Here is a 24,603-nt window from a genome sequence, read left to right on the forward strand (position 1 = left end):
TCTCAGAGTCCTAGGATTGAGTCAAGCATTGGGCTCCCTGCTCAGTGTAGAGTCTGCTTCTCCTTCTTCCTCTGCCCCTCCCCATCCCTGCTTCTACTCTCTCTCTCTCTCTCTCTCTCTCTCTCAAATAAGTAAATAGAATCTTTAAAAAAAAAAATCAGTGAATAAGTCAGATATGATCTATAGTCTTGTGAGACCTTACATTCCAGTTGTGGAAACACAATAAATAAGGGGGAAAAAATCAGATGGTGCAATGAAAGGGAATTCAACAAAATAATCTTTATCTGGCTACATTTCTGATTGAAATTCTTCATTGGCTCTCCATTACTTTCAGGATGAAGTTCAAGTTCCTCATCTAATTAAGTCTGAACTTTTTTCAACATTAGTTTCTATAAGTTCTCTGCTGTCTTCCTTTGTGAATACTACATATAAACTGTGTAGTAATATTAAACCTCAAAAATTCATCTGTAACTGTAAAAAAATTTGTAGTATACACTTTTTATCCTAACATATTGGCTTGTATATTGCCAATGTTGGCTTGTGTATTGGAATATAATTAAATGCTGTAATTTTAATGAAATATTTATAAGTAGGATGAAGTATATTAAAAGAATATATTGACATCCTAATATGGAAGTCATGAAGTGCAGCTGCAAAAGTTATTTCATAGTAAGAGCATTCTAGTTGCATTGCATGAAACTAGATCACAGCATATCTAACCAGAGTAGTCTAATCGTGGTCTTTGATGTGTCAAATGTTCTCAAATATTAAATTATGCCTTTAACCAGACTGCTGGGCTTATTTAAACAACATCTAATGACTTTAATTCTTCAATTTCTTGGATACAGTAAGCAAACATAAGCAGCATCATGAGAAAATGGAACATATCCATGAATGAGGTTAAAAAAAAATCTCATTTCCAAAATGGCCAAGGGGTGAGTCAGTTTTCTTTTGCCATGAAGAAATCCTGTTGTTACTGAATGTTTGATAGTATTTTATATATGCTTAAAAGCTCTCTTGTCTTCTGTCTCAATTGGTGATGAATGCAAAAACATGGAAGATAAGGGCTTTCAGAATTAAGAAAAGCATCTTATCTCTTGGTTCATTAATCTAACACTTATCTTTTGAAAGCCTACTGTGTACTATATACTGTTTTATTTACTGGATATGCTAAGTTTGGCCAAGGCAAACAAGGCGCCTACTGTCAGTGAGGAGCTTACAAGTTAGGAGTTGAGAGGGTAAACTGATAAAGAGAAATAGTGGGTGACATATAATACAATCTAACTGGCACTGCTTTTCCCTCACTAAAACTGAGAGCTGCAAGACACAGACCATATTTAAGAAGGAGTTTCTAGGGAAACCTGAAGATTCAAGGGAGACAAAAGAGAAAAAGGACACTGGAGGAAATTAAAGCCTCTGACACCTACAGCTGCAGAAAAAATTAAGCACAGCCTAACTCCTAGCCAGTTAGGTATCAAACCTCACACCGAAGGTCTCTTTATATAATGTGCAATGGCAATCACTAGAATAGGAAAAAAAGGTTTTTCCTAAATACGAAAGAAAAGTTTACAATTAAAAAAACAAAATAATTACAAAGAAAATATAGTAGATATAAACATACTACACTTAATGATTATAAAAAATATGGTGCAGTTAAGACCATACACGTGAATTATATAAATAACTGTGAATAGCCTCAACTCACCTCTCCTGTTAACAGAAAACTATTTTCAATCTGGCAAAAAATTGACTGTACGCTGTATATAAGGGGCATGCCTAAAACAACATGAATCAGAAAAGCTAAAAATAAAGAGATGAGTAAATGAATACCAGACAAATGGAAAAAAGATGAAAAAGCAGGGGCTATACTCTTGATACCAGACAGAGTAGAAGTTGGCAAAAAATAATAAAAATAAGGAACACATTTCAATACAAAAAGTCACAATTCAAAATGAAGTTGTAACAGTTACAAGTATCTATACAAGATGTAACACAGCAACCACATTTATAAAGCAAAAAAAAAAAAAGAAACAGGACAAGCTAGGAGGCATAAGCATGCTATTTGAAATGGGAGAGTTTAGCAAACCACTTCTAATATAAGACAGAAGTAAATATAGGGAAGGCGTAAATAACATAACCAAACAACGTAAGTAGGTAAGTGTGTGTGTGTGTATGTGTGTGTGTGTGTGTGTGTATGTGTATATATATATATATATATATATATATATATATATATATATATCTCAAACTTTAAGCTCCAGGAGTGGAAAGTAAATTTTTTCCTCAAGTGCACATAAAGTATTCACAAAAATTGATCAGTTTTAGGTCACAAGATTAAATATCAGATAAATGTTATAATATGGAAATATTACAAGCTCTATGTTCTAAACGTAATGAACCCAGAAATTATTTTGTAAATTTTAAAACCCAAAGTGTAAAACACTGATGAAAGAAATTGAAGATGAGACAGACGAATGGAAAGATATTCTATGTTCATGGATTGCAGGAACAAATATTATTAAAATGTCCATACTCCCCAAAGTAGTGTATAGATTTAATGCAGTTCCTATCAAAATACCAACAGCATTTTTCCCAGACCTAGAACAACCCTAAAATTTGTATGGAACCACAAAAGACCCCAATTAGCCAAAGCAATCTTGGAAAAGAAAAACAAAACTGGAGGTAGCACAATTCCTGATTTCCAGTTATACTACAAAGCTGTGGTGATAAAAACAGTATGGTACCAATACAAAAATAGGCACATTGATCTCAGTGGAACAGAATAGAAAGGCCAGAAATAAACCCATGATTATATAATCAATCAATCTTTGACAAAGGAGGCAAGAATGTGCTATGGGAAAAAGTCATCAGCAGTATTGAGATAACTGGACCACTTTCTTACACTGTACACAAAAATAAACTCAAAATGAGTAAAGGGCCTAAATGCAAGACCTAACACCATAAACCCCCCAGAAGAAAACATAGAAAGCAATTTCTTTGACTTTAGCCCTAGCAACATTTTTCTAGAAATGTCTCCTCATCAAGAGAAACAAAAGCCAAAATAAACTATTGGGTCTACACCAAAATAATAAAATCTTTTGCACAGTGAAGGAAACCATCAATAAAATGAAAAGGCAACCTACTGAATGAGAAAAGATATTTGCAAATGATATAGCCAATAAGAGATTAGTATCTAAAATATATAAGGAACTTTAACAACTTAATACACACATGCAATCTAATTTAAAATGATGGGCAGAGGGCCTGAATAGATATTTTCCTAACGAGACATACAGATGGCCAAGAGACACATGAAAGGATGCTCAACATTACTAATCATCAGGGAAATGCAACTCAAAACCACAATGAGATATCACTGTACACTTGTGAGGATGGATAAAATAAAAAAGACAAGAAATAATGAGTATTGGTGAGAATGTGGAGAAAAAGACATCCTCACACCCTGTTAGTTTGAATGTAAATTGATGCAATGACTGTGGAAAACAGTATGGAAGTTCCTCAAAAAGTTAAAAATAGAAATACCATATGACCTAGTAATTCCACTACCGAGTATTTAACCAAAGAAAGTGAAAACACTGGGGCACTTGTGTGGCTCAGTGGGTTAAGTGTCTACCTTCAGCTCAGGTTTTGATTGCAGGGTCCTGGGATTGAGTCCCACATGGACTTGTGCTCAGCAAGGGATCTGCTTCTCTCTCTGCCTTTCCCCTCGACTTGTGATCTTTCCCTTTCTCATGTGCTTTCTCTCTCACACTCAAATAAATAAATAAATAAAATCTTTTAAAAAAGAATGAAAATGAAAGCACTAATTTGAAAGGATATGTGCACCCCTATGTTCATGGCAGCGTTGTTTCCAATAGCCAAGATACGGAAGCAACCCAAGTGTCCATTGATAGATGAATCAAAAAGATGTGGTGTATATGTACATGTACAGACACATACTGGAATATTACTCAGCCATAAAAAGAATGGGATATTGCCATTTGCTACAACATGGTTGGATCTTGAGGGTATTATGCAGAGTGAAATAAATCAATCATAAGAAGACAAATACCATATGATTTCACTCATGTGGAATCTAAATGAAACAAATGAATAAACAAGAATGAGAAATAGACTCTTAAATACAGAAAACATACTGATAGTTGCTGGAGGAGGGGTGATGGGATATGGGTAAAATGGGTGAGAGGTAGTAGGGGTACAGGCTTCTGAATAAGTCATGGGGATAAAAGTGCAGCATAACAAATATAGTCAATAGTATTGTAATAGCATTGTATGGTAACAGATGGGAGCTACACTTCTAGCATGTGGAGAAGTGGAATCACTATGTTGTATACCTCAAACTAATAGAATATTGTGTGTCAATTGTATTTCAATTTAAAAAAATAAGACTAAAGAATTCCTCATTAAAGGAGGCTATAGAGACATGTAAACGGAATGCAGTATGTGACCTGGGATTTTCTTTTGCTGTTGAAACTGTTGGGACAATTGGCAAAGCCAAATGAGGTCTGTTGACTAGGTAGACAACTATTAATTTCCTGATACTTGTTTTTATACCGTAGTTATGTAAGAGAATGCCCTTTATTTTTTAGGAAATACACAGTGAAGTGTTTAGGGATAAAAGGGTATCATGTTAGCAACTTGCTCTCAAATGACTTAGGAAAAATTGAGTATTTTATATAGAGAAAATAATAGAGCAAATTGGTAAGCTGTTAACATTTGGGGAATGTTGGTGAGGAGTATATAGAGATTCCTTGTGCTAGTTTTACCACTTTTCTGTAAGCCTAACATTATGCCAAAATAAAAAACTAAATGAAAAAAAATATTCAACAAAGGCGGAGTTTTACACTAATGCACTTGAAAAAATTTTAATATCTCTCTTCCCTGGGGGACTTTATAAATTTCTTTTTTCTTTCTTGGTCTCATTGGGGAAGGAAAGGATGGGCCTTAAAAATAAAAAGTGACATCCTGCATCATCATCTGACAAGGACACTGGGCTACTCAGCTGGTTTATTTTATTTCTGACCTGGATTACTTTTTTTCTTCTTGGGCACTTGGTCCTCCTTTTGTTCTCAGGAAAAATGAGGTTTAAATGCGTTTCTTAGTGCATGTGTTGGAGTGATACAGCTTCAGTAAAGGTGTTTTTCTAACCAAAAATTGAATGTCTTCAAAGACCTGAGACATAGGGTTGCCATAGCTGTAGCTTGGCTACCTATATTCAGAGGCTTGACTTCATCCTTCTGGGTTGTTAGGATCAGGTCATACTAGCCACCACCCTTCGCCTCTGATGCTGTTAATAACAGCTGGATAGTTTTGGGAATGCAGTTTCCTAGAATAAAAATGGAATCCACAGTCGAATTAGGGTCCTTCCATTTTCCACAGTTACCCTTTGGCGAGGATATCTACCTGCACACTAGTCGTCTATATCAGAATAGTAACCATGTGTCTGAAATGGAATTCTTCATATGAAACCCATTTCTCCTGCATTCCCATTGATCTCATTGGGGATCTCATCTACAAATCTGGAAGATAACCTAGATTTTATTTCTTCCTGATTCTCCAATTCCTATTCATTCCTATTCCTACTCTTTACATTTCTAATCTCCACCTGCTTCTCTGTCACTGCTATTACTGCCATAGTTCAGATCTTCCCCTTTACCCTTTGTTTGCCCAAAAGATGACTATAGGATCTTTTTATTGGCAGACCTCCCCCACTCCTTCCCCACCCTAAATCCATTATCCATATAATTTGCTGAATGATCTGTTGAAATAGTCTTAATACTCTTTGGTAGCTCCCCATTTCCTACAGGAAAGATTTGAGCTCCTTTGTTTATATTACAAAGTGCATAAAATCTAGCAACTGTCTGTTTTTCCATGTTGTTACTTGCCACTCATCACCTTGTATCACTTTTGCCCTGTAACAGATTTCTGAGAGTTCCAGGATGTACCAGGTTGTTCAACTCTGAATCTTTGCAGATGCTCTTTCCTCTACATAGATTGTTTTTCCTTCTCCCTATTTGGCTAACTGAGAAACTTGCTGTTCTAGCAAAGGGGTAGAATAAAATAATATGTAACCCCTAGGGCAGCCCAGGTGGCTCAGCGGTTTAGCATGGCCTTCAGCCCAGGGCCTGGATCCTGGACACCTGGGATCGAGTCCCACGTCGGGCTCCCTGCATGGAGCCTGCTTCTCCCTTTGCCTGTGTCTCTGCCTCTTTCTCATTAATAAATAAATAAATAAAATCTTTAAAAAAAATATATAACCCCTATTGCTACAAGTACCCAACTGTACCAAATAGTATATAACAACCAACAACATAGTATGAATATATAGCTTAGCTCACAAGAAAAGGGGGGAAATTTCTAGATTCCAAAAAGGAAAATATATCTCAAAGTCACAGCAGTAAGCATATTAGACACTAGTGTTGTGATGACCTTTAGGAGAAATAGACTCTTGAATAGGGGCTTGAATTTTAATGTCTATTGAGGGACAGAAAATGAACCCTTATGCTTTGAGGTTATGGAGAGTTGCATACCCCTGCATAAAACTAAAACCTTTGAAGGACTACATTCACAGAGAAAAGGAATCTAGAGAAACTTTGCTGGTTGAGGAAGACTATAAGAAATGGTGTATTCTGGGCAGCTCTGGTGGCCCAGTGGTTTAGTGCCAACTTCGGCTCAGGGTGTGATCCTGGAGACCCGGAATCGAGTCCCACATCGGGCTCCCTGCTTCTCTCTCTCTCTCTCTCTCTCTGTGTGTCTCTCATGAATAAATAAATATAATCTTTTAAAAATGGTGAATTCTTTTGGCGGGGGGGATTTTATTTATTCATGAGAGATACAGAGAGGCAGAGACATTGGCAGGAGAGGGAGAAGCAGACTCCCTGCGGGGAATCTGATGCAGGGCTCAATCCCAGGACCCCAGGATCACACCGGAGCCAAAGGCAGATGCTCAACCACTGAGCTATACAGGTACCCCCAAAATGGCATATTCTTGAAGAAAACAAAGCCACAGTTTCAGAATTTAAAAATAAGGCTTTCAGTTATAATTGACTGTGTTGTAGGAAGGAAGGAAGACAGAGATTCCCAGCCAGAGTGTGGGGACCACCATACTCTGGTTCCTTCATACATCAAAATAATAGGCATTTTGTCAAACAAGGATACAATTGAAAACTCCCCACACCCTAAGAATTGTCTTCTGGTCAACAGGGGAGGGGTGAGCCTATGATACTCAGGTGGAGGACTTGTGACCTTGCCACATATATGAGGAAAGGGGTAGCTGAAGTTTGTATTTGTTAAGTTAGCATTTCAAAAAGGTAATTTAGCAGTGGTGCTGAAACCATACATTTGAAGGAGATTTTATTGTCCAGGAAAACCTTTTCCTTATGTATTGGCATGCAGCATTATTACAGAGGGATATTTTTCCAACAATACCTGCTTGAGACTCAGGGTAAAAAAAAAATTCTATGAAAAGGTAAGGTTTTCTTAAACGATTTTATGTATTTATTTGAGAGAAAGCACAAGGAGGGGGAAGTGGCAGAGGAAAAGGGAAAAGCAGACTTCCTACTGAGCAGAGAGCCAGATGCAGATTTTGATCCCAGGACACTGGGATCATGACCTGAGCTGAAGGCAGATGTTTAATCAACTGAGTCACCCCGGCGCCCCTGAAAAGGTAAGATTTTATTCCACTTATCTGTTGTGGTATAACAAACCACTCTAAAACTTAGTGATTTAAAATAGCAGTCATTTATTTTGCCCACAAAACTATGAATTTGGCAGGACTCCATAGAGGCAGCTCATCTCTGCCCCAGATGGCGTTGGGTTGCTTGACTAAGGCAGGAGGATTCACTTTTAAGATGGCGCATTCACATGGCTGGCATGTTGCTGCTGGCCATCACTGGAGAGCTTGCCCGGAGCCTCAGTTCTTTTTCATGTGAGCCTCTCCATGGGCTGATTAGACTTCCCCACAGCATTTGGCTACATTTTAAGAATGAGCATCCTACAGGAACAAAGAAGCCATATGTGGCATTTTTATGAGCTAGCCTTTGGAGTCTCAGAATCACTTCTGCCCTGTTTTGTTTGTTGAGGCAATCACAAGGGCCTGTCTGGTCTCATTCTACCACTTCATGGGAGGAATGTCAGGATCTTGCATGAAGAATATTTGAAATAGGAGCTATGTTTGTAACTAAGTTTGGAAAATACAATCTGCCACCATCCCCAAACTTGTGTCTTACTTTGAGTTTCAAGTCTGATTTTTTTTTTTTTTTTTTTTTAATTCATGATAGAGAGAGAGAGGGGCAGAGACCCAGGAGGAGGGAGAAGCAGGCTCCAAGCCGGGAGCCCGACACGGGCTCAATCCTGGTACTCCAGGATCACGCCCTGGGCCAAAGGCAGGCGCTAAACTGCTGAGCCACCCAGGGATCCCCTCAAGTCTGACTTGATCCTATCTACATAATATGGGATATTCAAGCCTAGAATAAGTGGTGAGGGTTCCATTGTAACCATACCATAATTTGGTCTGCTGGGACTGCAGTGTTAACAAACACAAAACTAGTTTGGAGTATCACTTTTACAATCTGCACTAGATAAGATTACCTCAAAGAGGGGTGCCCAGGGGTACCTGAGTGGCTCAGTTGGTTAAGCACCTGCCTTTGGCTCAGGTCATGATCCCAGGTTCCTGAGACTGAGCCCCACATCAGACTCCCTGCTCAGCTGAGAGCCTGCTTTTCCCTTTTCTCCTTCTGCCCCTCCCCCCATGTTTACTCTCACTCTCAAGTTAATAAAAACAAAATTTTTTAAGTGACACCTGGGGGGCTCAGTTGCTTAAGCATCCAACTCTTGGTTTGGGCTCAGGTCGTGATCTCAGGACAGTGAGATTGAGCCCCATGTCAAGTCTGCTTGGGAATTTTTTCTCCCTCCCTCTCTCTCTGCCCCTCCCCCTGCTTGCATGTTTGTTCACTCTCTCTCTCTCTCTTTCTCTAAAATAAGTGAAATCTTTAAGAAAAAAGTCATCTCAAAGAAAATAAAACAGTGGTGAATTCACAGCAGAATTGATAAATTTGTGGACATTAGCTACCAATAAGTAAAAGGAAGCCAGGAGGGTTAGCATTTCAAAAATCTGAGACAGAGAAAAATATGAAAGGAGCTATGAAAATAAAATAAATGTTTAAGGTGATTATAGAGAGAAAATAAGGAAAATAAACAAAAAGTACTACTGGGGCACCTTGGTGGCACAGTTGGTTAAACATCCGATTCTTAATTTCAGTTCAGGTCATGATCTCAGGGTTGTGAGATTGAGCCTTGGGTCTGGCTCTGCACTCAGTGTAGAGTCTGCTTGAGATTCCCCTCTGTCCCTCACCTGACTCATGTTCTCTTTCTCTCTCTCAAAAAAAATGGTATGAAAAAAGCTCAAGTCCAAGTATCATCTCTAAGAAGTATTTACTGTATTCTGTAATAAGCTGTGTATGTCCCTACTATAGCATTTGACATTCTTTATTAACATTTTATACCCTAGCTGGCTTTCTGCCTCACTCCCTGCCACCAGTCTTAAGTTTTGAGCATATGTTTTTTTTGGTAGCAGCTAGATTTTATTCTCCTTTCAAAGCTTCACATAGTGCCTGACACATAGTAGGTTCTCAGTCTTTTCTTTCTTTTCTTTTTCTTTCTTTTTCTTTTCTTTTCTTTTTTTAAATTTTTTTTAAGATTTTGTTTGTTTATTTGAGGGAGAGCAAGAGAGCACAAGCCAGGGGAGGAGCAGAGGGAGATAGGGGGAAGCAAGCTCCCTGCTGAGCAAGGAGCCTGACTCGGAGCTCCACCCCAGGACCCTGGGATCATGACCTGAGCCCAAGGCCCAACCAACTGAGCCACCGAGGTGCCCCCCTCAGTAACTTTTCAATTAAAGACTGTGTAATTCTACGTCACATTATGAAAATAAAAAATTAGATCAGTTCAGTTGATCACTTTGGATAAGAACAAGTTTTCATACCTAACATTCAGCATTAACACTGACAACCGTACTTAAGAATATTAGATGCCTTTAGTTGTTTTAACTGGTGATAATTTATAAGCTGTTCACAGGATCCTCCTTTTAGAGAGGGAAGAGGCAAAGGTATGAGAGGGAAAGAGAGAGAGAGAGAGAGAAACTTAGGCAGGCTCCATGCCCAGCACAGAGCCCACACAGGGCACCATCTCATGACCCTGTGATCATTATCTGAGTGCAAATCAAGAGTCAGAAGCTTAAGCAATTGGGCTATCCAGGTGCCTCAGGATCCTCCTTTATGAAAAGAAAAGAAAATCTTACTCGTTTGCTTAAGGGAAGGTTTCTCTCCTGTCCTAAGTAGTAATCCAGATATGGAAATGGGGCAAAGAGCCATGCTTAAAACTTCTACTTTAGGGGTACTTGGGTGACTCCTTCGTTTAAGCTGCCAGCTCTTGATTTCAGCTCAGGTCATGATCTCAGGGTTGTGAGATTGGGCCCCATGTTGGCTCTGTGCTGGGTGTGGGGCCTGTTTAAGATTCTCTCTCTCTCCCACACACACACACTCTTCCCCTTCCACCCACCCCCACCCCCTACAAAACAAAAACAAACCTTCTATCTATTAGCCAGAGTGGGAAGAAGCAGTAGACTTGATCCTTAGAGCCAGAATTTCTGTGCTTTGACCAACTATGGTCTCTGGCAGAAAGTAGGGGATGATTCTTTTCAGGTCCTTTTAGAGAAACATTATATTAAAAGAAAGGTTGCTTCTTTTTCCTTTTGGCTTTATTTATTATTTTAAAGATTTATTTTATTATTTATTTCTTAAAGATTTTATTTATTTATTCATGGGAGATACAGAGAGAGAGAGAGAAGCAGAGACACAGGCAGAGGGAGAAGCAGGCTTCATGCAGGGAGCCGGACATGGGACTCAATCCCGGGTCTCCAGGATCAAGCCCTGGGCTGAAGGTGGTGCTAAACCACTGAGCCACCTGAGCTGCCCAAGATTTATTTATTTATTCATGAAAGACACAGGCTGAGAGAGAGAAAGAGAGGCAGAGACATAGGCAGAGGGAGAAGCAGGCTCCCCTCAGCCTTTAACAGGCTCCACTCTGCCTGTGTCTCTGCCCCTCTCTCTGTGTCTCTCATAAATAAATAAATAAATAAAATCTTTAAAAAAATAGTGTGAAAATATTGCAACAAATAAGTAAAACTATTTCTTTGAGTTAAAATCATTTTCTTGAGTCCTAGAAATTTTTTAAGGCCTATTATTTTCACTCAGCCTCAGACTAAGGAATTACTTAACATACTTGTAAAATGGATTATTAGATTTATTTTTAAAAAATAGTCACATGCACGGGTTTAGCTTTGGAACTCTTAAAATTGCCTGTATTTACTGGGAGACATGAAAAACTGAAGCTTACAATTTGAAAGTAGTCATTGAAATTCTGCTGTATATTTATTACTTATTTGGGACACCTGTGTGGCTCAGGGGTTGAGTGTCTGCCTTCAGCTCAGGGACTGATCCCTGGTCCTAGTATCAAGTCCTGCATCAGGGTCCCTGTGAGGAGCCTGCTTCTCTCTCTGCCTATGTCTCTGCCTCTCTCTCTTTCTCATGAATAAATAAATAAGTCTTTAAAAAAAAGGTTTATTACTTATTTGATTGGAACCTAAATACAGAGGAATACTGGTTTGGCATGGATTATGTGATATGAAGAAATGCACTTTCATCTAGGAAGAGACTTGTTTGCCCCTTTCACCTCTGGCCCTGTGACAAAATCCAGTTGCTACAACATTTTCCTAAAAGCAGTCTACCTAGACATTCTTTAGAATAGCTGTCTGACCAAGCTTTGTTGAATCACTCATTTTATTGACTGTTAAACCATAAGTTTACAAGGAGAGAGAAACCAAGAGGCAGGATGAAAAAAAAGAAAGCACCTGCTGAAACTCTTGCCTGGGTGCCTTGTGTCCAGCTTGTTTGTTGATCACGTTCCTGACTGCCCAGTAGAATATAGGGAGTCTGTAACATTAGGAAATGATAAATGGCTATTCCTTTTTTCCTAATTGGACCTTTTAAAAGAATAGAATCTCTAATGTTTTAAATGGTTGTGGTAAGATTCAAAAGAAAAAATTAGAGCCTAGGTCCTTGGTTTGAATTTTGCCTTGGTCCCACTGTAAGCAAGTTACTTAATTCTTCTGAATATCAGGTTTCTTGGGTGCCTGGGTGGCTTAGTGAGTTGAGTGTCTGACTCTTGATCTCAGCTCCGGTCTTGAAATCAACTCAGGGTTGTGAGTTCAAGCCCTGCATTGGGTTCCAGACTGGGTATGGACCATGCTTGAATATCAGGTTTTCTTATCTGTAAATCAGGCAGGGGGGAGGGGGTGGAGGAATGCCTGTCAGGGTTGTTATGAAGATTGTGTGAGATAATGTATATTTCTAGCATATGCCTACATCAGAATAGGAATTCAATAGATATTAGGTCCCTTTCCTTCTTGTTAGAGCCTTTAACAAATCTTTTAATTTGAAAGTAAAAGTTGAGGAACTGGCATCTGAAGTATCGTGGACCCTAAGATGCTTTAAGACATAGCTGAAGTTTTTGGTTCTGGAGTTGTCTGTCTTCCTTCATTCTTACTAATTCTTAGTAATGTGTAGTTACCAGTTCTACAACCCACAGGAGTACTTTCACTCTAAAATAACCTAAATCGACATGCCAGGGAGCATTTTACATTTACTTTGAAAAAAGAGCTAGAATAATTATTTGATAGATTACAAGGGAAACTGTCAGTTGAAATAAATGAAAACATGGGAATATGGAAACTGCATATATTCTCTGCCACTTTAGACTGTCTTTGAATCCTGCTATATTCAGTTTAATCTCACCCTTTTTTCCCCCTCATAGGGGAGTTAGAAAATCTAAAGTATTTTATTGCCTTTTCCATTATATTTGAATTTTGGGTACCCTAATCCTTTAGTAAAAAGAAGTTGGTCCATTTATTCCAAGTTGAATAAGTGTGGTAACTTATAAATAGACCTTCCTTAATGATGCTATTTATAGGGAAATTTATTTACTGTGCTTTTCTTTGGCTTCTGATAGTTGACATTTTCTTCAAGCATTCGTTACATCTGTATTTAAAGAGGTAAAAAGGAGGATTGCTCTATGAACTGGAAACTGGAGACTCAGAGGTACTCAGATTTTCTTAGCATCATAAAGAACTCTTGCTTTCTGCCACTTGAGAGGAGGCAATAAAATACATTCTGGAGTTGTTATCTGTAGGTCTAGAATTGATGTTTGCTAAATGGGGAAGAACAAAATTGATACTTGAATACCCTGCATTGTAATGTAACCAAAGAGAGAGAAATTAAAATTTCATTATTCTTTAATATGTACTCCCTTATCATTGAAATACACTCCAGTTTTGCTTAGATGGCAGACTTAAAATTCAACATTGTAAACCACACCATGCTATCTTTGGAGATTCTTTAATTTTGCAGATGTTATTGAATGCAAAATTCCCAATGGAAACTGTAGCTCAAGAAGCTTTGTTTTACTCATTAATTTCTTTGTGGAAATCAGCCTAGTAGTGATGGTCATGTTTGCATGGTCGGGTTTTCTTCAGATTGGGATCATTTTTGAAGGTGATTTGTGTAAATGATCCAGTGAAGAGTTGCTGATGCATTTCATGTGTTTCATGAAACACATCCCACTGATCACTGGTGGGTATTATCTTAATTACTAGTAATCTGTACTAAAAATATCTGGACTCAGGATGACGATTCTGTAAAGTTTTAGCAAACCTACCACAACTCTTGAGCACAGTCCAGAGCTAACTGTCACTATGGGATGTTAGGGGATGTTCTCAAAGGTCTCTTGTTCCTTCATCAGTCACTTCTTTAGCTATTCCACAACTCAGAAGTCCAAAGCTGTGGTTTATTTTTCAGAGTTGAGAAAACAATTTCTCATTGTTGAAGGTCTTTTGGGATTCTGTCTATATTTTAAAATTGCATATTAGGAACACTAAGTTCGGGCAGCCCGGGTGGCTCAGCAGTTTAGTGCCGCCTTAGACCCAGGGCATGATCCTGGAGTCCCGGGATCGAGTCCCACATCAGGCTCCCTGCCCGGGTCCTGCTTCACCCTCAGCCTGTGTCTCTGCTTCTCTCTCCCTCTCTGTGTCTCTCAATAAATATAAAATCTTTAAAAAAACAAACAAAGCAAAACAAAACAAAACAAAAGGAATGCTAAGTTCTTTAAAATCCCTTAAAAAGTTTTGTAGAAACATGTATGTTGTCTCTTTTCCAATAATTCCTTTTGCTTAGTTAGAAATACTTACAGAGAAAGACAGATACCATATGATTTTACTCATATGTGGAATTTAAGAAACAAAACAGATGAACATAGGGGAAGGGAAGGATAAAATGAGATAAAAACAGAGAGGGAGGCAAACTATAAGAGTCTCTTACCTATAGTGAATAAGCCAAGGGTTGCCAGAGGTAGGGGGATTGGATATTTGGTGACGGGCATTAAGGAGGGCACTTAATGCAATGAATGAGCCCTGGGTGTTATATGCAACTGATGAATCACTAAATTCTACCTCTGAAACTAATAATGCACTGTATGTTAACTAACTTGAGTTTAAATTAAATTAAATAAAAATTAAAAACAACAATTAAACACCAAAAAGTTGTCAACTTTATCATGGATCAAAATAAACAAATGCATAGGGACACCTGGGTGGCTCAGTCAGTTGGGCATCTGACTCTTGATCTCCTGGTTTTGGCTCGGGTCATGACCTCATGGGTGGTGAGATTGAGCCTTGCATCAGGCTCCATGCTTAGTGAGAGTCCGCTTAAAGATTTTCTCCCTTGGGGATCCCTGGGTGGCTCAGCGGTTTAGCACCTGCCTTCAGTCCCAGGCATGACCCTGGAGTCCTGGGATCAAATCCCACATCAGGCTCCCTGCGTGAAGCCTGCTTCTCCCTCTGCTTCTCTCTCTCTCTGTGTCTCTCATGAATAAATAAATAAAATCTTAAAAAAAAAAATTCTCTCCCTTAAAAAAAGGATTCTCTTCTTTGTTCACTTGAATAGGCACATGCTCTCATTCTCTAAAATAAATTAATCTTTTTAAAAATTGTTAAGTAAATAAATGCATGAGATAAAATTTATCATATCAAAAAAAATTATCATATCGGTACAGGAAGGAAAACTTTCCCTATAATCCCATCATCATATTATATATGTACACACACACATATGTATATATGTTTTGAGGCAGTCTACCAATATTTTTCCTTTCCAAATATGTTCAGCAGTTGTGTCCTAATTTTCTTTAGGCTAAATATACCCATTTTCCATATTACTGTAGTCTTGATATTTATTTTTCTGGTGACTATCCAACATCCTTTCTCATTGAGTCTAACCATTTCCCTTTTACTTGACCTTTTTTCCGAATTTTCAATTATGAGTAATCCCATAAATATTAATCTTACTGTTGTTTTATTCCTTGGTGTTTTCTGTATTTGTTTACGTTTATCTGATGTGAAAACATGATATAAACACCTTCAAACACATTATGATGTATTTTTTTTTTTTATCATTTCATTTGAGAGAGAAAGAGAGTGCGGGGGCGGGGGGGAGGGTTGAGGCCAAGGGAGAAGCAGACTCCCTGCTGAGCAGGGAGCCTGATGTGGGATTCATCCCAAGATACTGGGATCATGACCTAAGCTGAAGGCAGATGCTTAACAGACTGAGCCACTCAAGCACCCATTGTGGTGTATTAATAAAATATTAGTATCATAAAATTCACTTTATCCACGTAAAGAGATAGTAGAACCTGGAAAACAAATTGACTGCCTAAAGAACATTTAAAAGTTGGATCTGAGATATTTGATTGGTTTTTTAATGTCATAAGAAGTACATATTCTTTTTATCTCAGAGATGTACCAAATACTTGATGAAATATATGCTTATTCTTGTATAAGAGAAGTCTCTGAGTGGATTGACAATGATTTACTTTGTGGTACTGTCTATTTAATGAAGTAGAAAGCACTAATGGAGACCTGAGTTCTTGGTTAAGTCAATTTAACTCCGGTGCTGAGATTCATGAAAGCTGATGAAAGGAGCTTATTTCCAGACTATTTCCTATAATCCTTTTTTAAAAAGATTTATTTATTTATTTTAGAGAGCAAGCTGGTGAGCACATGGGGGAAGGGGCAGAGGGAGAGAATATCTGAGCAAACTGTGGCTGAACACAGAGCCTGACACAGGGCTCAATCCCACAACCCAAGAGATCAGGACCTGAGCCAAAACCAAGAGTCCTATGTTTAACCAGCTGAGCCACTCAGTCACACCAGACTATTTCCTATAATCCTAACAAAACTAAGTAGATTTTACTTATATGGGTATTGGAGCTTAGAGAAGTTGCGTGATTTGTGCTGAACTGTTCAGGTAGTAAATGGTTAAGCTCATATCAAGCTCAGATTGCTTGACTTAAAATCCAGTGCCCTATTTGTATTCCATAACAACTTTGGTATCTGAGAAATAAAATGGATTAGGTATTTTCTAAGCTGAGGTACCCTGCTGTTTTAACATTCTATTAATGTATTTCTGGAAAAGCTATGGCACATAACTAAAAAAGATAAGCATAGACATTGAAAAGGACATTTGGTTCAAGCAACAGGTGAATTGTTAAGAACAAATATATAAAAATCTTGATATAAGGAAACCATACAAAGGATACATTGAAATTTTCTAAACATTTATTAAAGCCACAATATGTAGATCACTGTAATACAGAAGAGATATAAAGATGAATAAAAGATTATGTTTTATTCATCTTTATATCAGTGTAGTTTATAATTTAATGGACCTCACAGACTTAAGCCAGTGACACAAATAAGTTGACATATGTTGGACTGAGAGAGAAATTGCTGGGATGAGATGAATTAGTCATTAGGTTCTGACTTCAAACCAGAGTGTTAAGGGTTATAGGTTTTTAACACTTTGTGGTATTTCATTGTGGTTTTACTTTGTGTTTCTCCAGTGACTGATGATATTGGGCACTTTTTTGTGCGTTTATTAGCCATTCATACATCATCTTTGAGGAAATACCTACTCAGGTCTTCTGCATATTTTTTAATTGAATTGTTCATCTTGTGTTGTGAAAGTTCTATATGTATTCTGAGTACTTTAATAAATAATTTGCAAATATTTTCAAATATTTTCCCCAGTGTGTAGCTTGACTTTAGAGTTTTTCAAGGAGCAGAACTTCCTAATTTTGATGAAACTCAATTTATTCTTGTGTAGGATTGTGCTTTTGGTGTTGTATCTAACTAAAATACCTAACGTGGTGTTTCTCAACTAAAAGCCATTTAACCCCACAGATGACATTTGGTACTGTCTGGAGACATGTTTGATTGTCACATCTGTGAATGGTGGGTAGAGGCCAGCGAGGGATGATGTTAAATATCCTCCAATGCACAGGCCAATCCCCCACAGCAAAGGATTATTTGACTCAGAAGGTCAGTAGTGCTGAGGTTGACCAACATTAGCCCACTGTTGCAAAGATATACTCCTGTGGCTCTTTTTCTAGAGGATTTATAGTTTCAGCTCTTACATTTAGTTCTGTGATTTTTCTGTACAGTGTGAGATAAAGGTCTAAATTTATACACACACACACACACACACACACACATACATCTTTCACCTAAGATTGGTGAAAGTAAAAAGTAAAAAATGCCGGTTCTTGCCACTCTGTTCAATACTGTGCTGAAGTTTCTAGCCAGTGCAATGAAAAATTAAAGGTATCCAGATTAGAAAGGAAGAAGTAAAACTTTTTATTTGAGCCAGGTATATATACATACATGTATACATAGCTATTCAGTTACCCCAGCACCATAAGTGGCAAAGACTCTTTTCCCCCTTTGAATTATTTTGGCACTTTCATCAGAAGTAATTGACCATAAATGTAAGAACTGAATGTAAGAACAACAAATGTAGAACTAAATAGTTCTTACTCTTAACTCTGTTTCATTGATCTGTATGCCTATCCTTAGGGTAATACTATATTGACTTAATCATTGAGTTTTAAGTTAAGTGCAGGTAGTATAAGTCCTCCAACTTTGTTGTTTTCTGTGGGGAACCAGCTGGGAGGAGTCAAAGCCTCGGGGTCAAGTCTGGTTTGAGTCTGAGTCTCCGTTCTCCTGTCCCCCAGATTAAAATTCATTGAGACTCAGTCTTTTTTTCATATCTCGCCTCCAACTATCATGGATCTGTGACAGTTTTTAGGGTCATTTTGCCTATTCTAGGCACTTTACATTTTCATATAAATTTTAGAGTCATCTTACCAAAAAGTTTGCTGGAAATTTGAAGGGGATTGTGTTGAATCTTGAATCTATATATTAATTTGGGGAGAATTAACATCTTAACAATTGAGGTTTCAAATTTGTAAAAACAAATGATTCTCAGTTTATTTAGGTCTTTAATTTTTCTCAGTAAAATTTTACAGTTTTCACTGTGAAATATTGCATTTCTTTTTAAAAAATATTTTATTTATTTATTCATGATAGAGAGAGAGGCAGAGACACAGGCAGAGGGAGAAGCAGGCTCCATGCAGGGAGCCTGACGCGGGACTCGATCCCAGGACTCCAGGATCGTGCCCTGGGCCAAAGGCAGGCACTAAACCACTGAGCCACCCAGGGATCCCAAATACTGCATTTCTTTTGTTAAGTCTATTCTAATGTTATTGTGAATATAATTGTTTTTTAATTTTTATGTTTTTTTGCTAGTATATAAAAATACAGTTGATTTTTGTATATTGACCCATATATCCTGAGACCTTGCTAAACTCATGTATAAATTCTAGTGTTTTAATTATAGATTCCTTTGGATTTTCAACATAGATAATTGTCCTTGTATAAAAACATTTTTCTTTTTCCTTTTCAGTCTGAATTTTTTAATTTAATTTTTAATTGCACTGCCTGGAAATTTCTGTATGATGTTGAAAATAAGTAGCAAAATTTGCCATTCTTACCTTATTCTACATGGGTGGGAAGCATTCAGTCTTTAATCATTTTATGATGTTAGCTGTAGGTTTTTTATAAATTCCATTTATTAGGATAAATGGAAAGGAGGATGTTCTCTTATTTTCTTCATATATTGAAAGATTTTTACCATGAATTAGTGTTGGATTTTGTTAAATGCTTTTTCTGTGTCTATTGAAATGGTTGTGGGGTTTTTTTGTCCTTTTTTAATATGATATATTACATTACTTGATTTTGGGGTGTTAAACTTTGCATTCCTAGGATAAATCCCACTTGGTCATCATGTATGAGCCTTTTTATATGTTTCTGGATTCAGTTTGCCAATATTTTGTAGAGGATTTTTATGTCTATATTCATGAGTGATACTAATCTGTAGTTTTCTGGTAGGGATGATGTCTTTGGCTGTGATATGTTAGCCTCATAGAATGAATTGGAAAGTTTCTTTTTTTTTTTAAGGAGTTTGCAAAGGATTGATATTTCTTTTGAAACTGATATTTGATAGATTTTTCCAGGAAAACCATCTGGGCCTGGGATTTTCTTTGTCAGGAGGGTTTTAATAAATAATTCAATTTACTTACGTGTAAGTCTATATTTTCTATTTCTTCTTGAATCAGTTTTGGAAATTTCTTTCTAGGAATTTGTCCACTTTTTTCTAAGTTGTCTGATTTTCTTGGTATAAAGCTGTTTATAATATTCCCTTAAAGTCCTTTTAATGCCTGAAGAGTCAGTAGTGAGATCTCTTTCATTCCTGAATTAGGCAATTTGTGTCTTCTCTTAACTTTATCAGTTTAGCTAAGGGTTTGCCAACTGTATTAATCTTTTCAAACAGCCACTTTTTGGTTTCATCTATTTTTTCTCTGTTTTTCGGTTTTTTATTTCATTGATACTCACTTTGTACTTTTTCTCTTTTTTCCCAGCTTGCTTGGGGTTTAGCTTGCCTTTCCTTACTAGTTTCTTTCTTTCTTTCTTTTTTTTTTTAAGATTTTATTTATTCATTCATGAGAGACAGAGAGAGAGGCAGAGACGCAGAGAAGCAGGCTCCATGCAGGAAGCCCAATGTGGGACTTGATCCCGGGACCCCAGGATCACGTCCTGGGCCGAAGGCAGGCGCCAAACTGCTGAGCCCCCCAGGCATCCCTTTTATTTTGTTTCTTAAGGTAGAAGCCTAGATTATTAATTTGAGACTTTTCTTGATATTTCTAGGCTAAAAATACCCCTCTAACATTTCTTTAGTTACATTCTATAAATTTTGATGCATTGTATTTTCATTTTCATTCATTTCAAAATATTTTTAAAATTTTATGATTTCAACTTTGACCCCTGTGCTGTTTAGCAGTATATTGTTTAGTTTCTAAATATGTTGTTTTTCCCAGATATCTTTCAGTGTGAGATCTTTGATTTAACTCTTTTGTGGTCATAGAACACATTTTTAATGATTACAACCTTCTTAAGTTTATGGAGACTGGTTTTTGTGGTCCAACATTTGGAGAAATGTCTATGTGTGCTTTGAAAAGAATATGGATTCTGCACTCATTGTGTTGATTACTCTATAAATCTCAATTATATCATGTTTGCTGGTAGTGTTGTTAAAATCCTGTATATCCTTGTTGATTTTCTGTGTAGTTCTATCAATTATTGCAAGTAGAATATTGAAATCTCCGACTATTATTAGTGAATAATAATTTCAGTTCTCAATTTTTCCTTCACTTTGTATCTCTATTGTTAGGTATATATACACTTATAATTACTACATCTTCATGATGCACTGTTGGTTTTGTGATTGTGATATTATAAAATCAGTATATATTATAGTGTACCATTTTGATTTCTCTTTTGTGTTTTTAACTATATGCTTTTGAGGGTTTTTTTATTGGTGTTTCTTGTAGAGATTACAGTATACATCTTATTTTATCATAGTCTGCTTCGGAATAATGCTAATTTTAACTAAAGCAAATATAGAGACTTGCTCCAATATATCTCCTTTTTCCCTTTGCTTGTATTACTGTTATGTATTTTATATCTGTATATGTTGTAAACCCATCAATACAATATTGTAATTTTTGCTGTATATAATCTTTTATCTTTTACAAAATTTAGGAGAAGAAATGAGAAACAATGTATTTATAGAATTTTTTTTCATTTATCTATGTATTCACCATTTCTATTGCTCTTTCTTAACGTGGATTCAGATTACTATCTGATGCCACTTTCATTCAGTATGAAGGAGGCAAGTCTGATGACAAATTTTCTCTTTTGTTTATCTCAGAATGTCTTTATTTCACTTTATTTTAAAAAGATTATTTTAGGTATGCATAGGTGGCTGAGTCAGTTAAGCATTTGCTTTCAGTTCAGGTCATCATCTCAGAGTCCTGGGATCGAGGTCCATTTCAGGCTCCCAGTTTCTCCGTGTACCTCTGCCCCTCCCCCTGCTTGTGCTTGCTTGCTTTTTCTGTCAAATAAATAAAATTTTTTTAAAAATAGGAGATTATTTTATAGGATACAGAATTCTTAGTTGGCAAGCTTTTTTACTTCCAGCAAGTTACATATATCATTCGACTGCCTTCTGGCCTCCATTGTTTCTGGTGAGAAATCAGCCATTAATTTTATTGTCATTCCTTTGTACATGAGTCATTTTTCTCTCTCTGTTTCCAGTATTTTTCTTTTTTCAATGGTTTATCTATGATGTGTCGAGGTGTTTTGCATTTGTCTTGCATGGAGTTGTGTTGAGGAGCTTGGCTCTATTAAGTTAATGTTTTTCATTAAATTTAGGAAGTTTTTGGCCAATATATCTTCAAGTATTTTTTTCTGCCCCATTGCTTTCCTTTCCTTCTGGGGCTCTTATTACACATGTACCCATACATTGTCTTCTAGGTCTCTGAGGCTCCGTTTATTTTTCTTTGGTCTCCTATAATTCTTCAGACTATAATTCTTCAGACTATAATTTTTATTGACCTATTTTCAAATTTATGGATCCTTTTTTGCTATCTGAAATCTGCTGTTGAGTCTCTGCAGTGAAATTTTCATTTCAGTTATTGTACTTTATATATCTGAAAAATTTCCAGATGTTTACTGAGATCCTGTAGTCAGAGTCATTTAATTCTTTAAACATGGCTTTCTTTAGTTCTTTGAGCATGTTTATTATAACAGCTAGATTGAAGTTTTTATTTGCTAAATACAAGATGTATAGACACTTGGAGACATTTTCTGTTGACTGCTTTTTTATGGATCACATTTTCTTGTTTTCTTGCATGACTCATACTTCTTCCTATTGAGTCCTGGGCATTTTAGATAATATATTGTAGCAACTCTAGTTTGTAACATTCCCTCCTCCATTGGAGATGTTGGTTGGCTGTTTTATAACTTGCCTGGACTAAACCTTTGAAGTGTATGTTCTTCACAATGTGCAGCTGCAGCTCTCTCTACTCACAAATTTTTCCTTGTTTTTATTTGTAAACCTGGCTTCTGAGAGGTTGCCCCATGTCTGCATAGCTTAGTGATCAAAGATAAATCAGAAGTTATAATAAAATTCCTTGAGCCAGTAAGGGTTCTAATCTCTCTTGACAGATATGTGTGTGAACTGGGAAGCACTTCAGCCTGCCCTGGTTTTTACTTTCTATTGGGCCTTCTCATGTCTCCCCTGCACATGCCTGCAGGTTTCATTAGCCAGGGATACATGGGCTCTCTCTGCATCTGCAGCAATGCACATAGCCTCTGGTCAATCCCAAAAATGTGAGGTCAGATCTCCGTTGGCTGTCTTACCTGTTGGCCTCCCTGCTAAATCCTTGGCTGGTCCACTAGCCTGCTGCTTGCCTGAGATACCACCGCTGGCATTTCTCATCAGGTGATCGCATGTGGCAGAGATGACAAAGCCTTTTGTTTTTGCAGCCTGCCTGAACTACTGCACTGACAAAACCAGGGGTGGAAGTGGGAGCAGCCCCTGGAAAAAGACGCCATAGACTCACTGTTTCTCCCTCAAGTTCCATAGTTTTCACAAAGTACATGCCTTTGAATTCCATAGTGCTAAAATTACTGCTTTTGACTGTTTTGTTCAGCTTTTTAATTGCTTTTTAAAGGAGGATTTGTCAATCACCTCGCTCTATCATAATATGGTCAGAAGTTTCTACATTTTAAAACACTAGTGATTTTCATTATGGTACATGTGTCATCCTGTCTGTATTTTATGTTTGTATTGTGTAGAAATAATCTCTCATCAGTTAGCCTTTTGGGGGGCATTTTCATTAACATTGTGTAGAAATATAGATGATTTGTTACTCAAGTGAAATAACACTTTAGAGAAAAGACATTGGTAAGGTCAAGTAGAAAATATCCACTCTAAAAGCTTTCCTTGAAACACAAACTGAAAAATGAAATGAATCAGAGATCATCAGTTATTTCAGAGCCCTTTTCTCTTCAGTTGTGGCAGCATATTGCCTGGTATAATTCAAGAATCATTTGTTAAATTAATTCTGTACCTATGTAAAATACCCACAATATGTGCTTAAAATGCCAGGTGCTAGTTTATTTGTTTTATAGATTTAGAAATTCATTAGCATTTAGTGTTTATCTTCAGTATTTAGAATTATTCAAGGAATAGCAAAGGAATCTGAATTTATTAGTAAAAGGTTTAATATCATTTGTCAAATTGTATTTTTTTTAAATGAGAACATTCCTTAAAATGTGAAGCATCATTTTGTTAAAGTTCTAATTTTTTCGAGGTACCTGGTGGCACAGTTGGTTAAGTGTTAAGATTCTTGGTTTTGACACAGGTCATGATCTCAGGTTTGTGAGAACAAGCCCTATGTTGGGCTCCATGCTTAGTGTACTGTGCTTAAGACTTTCTCTCCCTCTGCTCCCCCCCACCCTGTGTGCGCATGCATGCATGCCCTCTCTTTCTCTCTCTAAAATAAATAAATAAGTCTTTAAAAAAAAATTCTCTACAAAAAAAAAATTCTCTGATTTTTTTCACAATGAAGTTTTTTCGTATAGGATTTGGATATTTATCATGTATCATGAATATTGTAATATATTTAAATCATAGCATTAAATGCAAAATACTTTGGCATTGCAGTGTTTTTGCAACTAAAAATAAGTTGTCTTCTATCTAAATCAATTTCTCTTTATCTCTAACATTTGAAATCAGATGTTCGTGTACCATAAAATGCTATTCCAATTAGACTTTGTTAAAGGAAATACTGCCCAGTATGTAAATTAAGATTTAGGAGATTATGTCCAATTTTATGATGTTGGAGATATCACTATACATAGAGTCAAAACAAAACAGTATTAACAGAACTTTTCAGCCTGTAGGCATCCCTTTGTGAAAACACAGACCACTCTCTCTTTCCCAGTGTTGAAGAAATAAAAGTGTTGAGCAAGAGAAATGAAGACCATTTGGTAACTTTATAAGTGAAGAAAAAACCAAAATGAGCAACACTCTCCGCTTGATGATCATGATTCCTAAATTCATCAGTTGTCCAGATTACTTTTTGTTTGTTTTCAGTACAGAGCCTCTACTGTAGCAGAGGGGCAGTAACAGCAGGCCTGTCTCATGGACTATGCCCCCAGTAGCCCAAATTCTT

The 24,603-nt window shown here is 37.0% G+C and overlaps 1 protein-coding gene across 3 annotated transcripts in view; it reads left to right on the forward strand.

Moving 5' to 3' along the window:
* PDSS2 (decaprenyl diphosphate synthase subunit 2) overlaps positions 1-24,603 on the forward strand; it is a 251,828-nt gene that overhangs the window by 59,022 nt on the left and 168,203 nt on the right. The window lies entirely within an intron of this gene.

Source organism: Vulpes lagopus, chromosome 1 (assembly GCF_018345385.1).
Source record: "Vulpes lagopus strain Blue_001 chromosome 1, ASM1834538v1, whole genome shotgun sequence".
NCBI lineage: Eukaryota > Metazoa > Chordata > Mammalia > Carnivora > Canidae > Vulpes > Vulpes lagopus.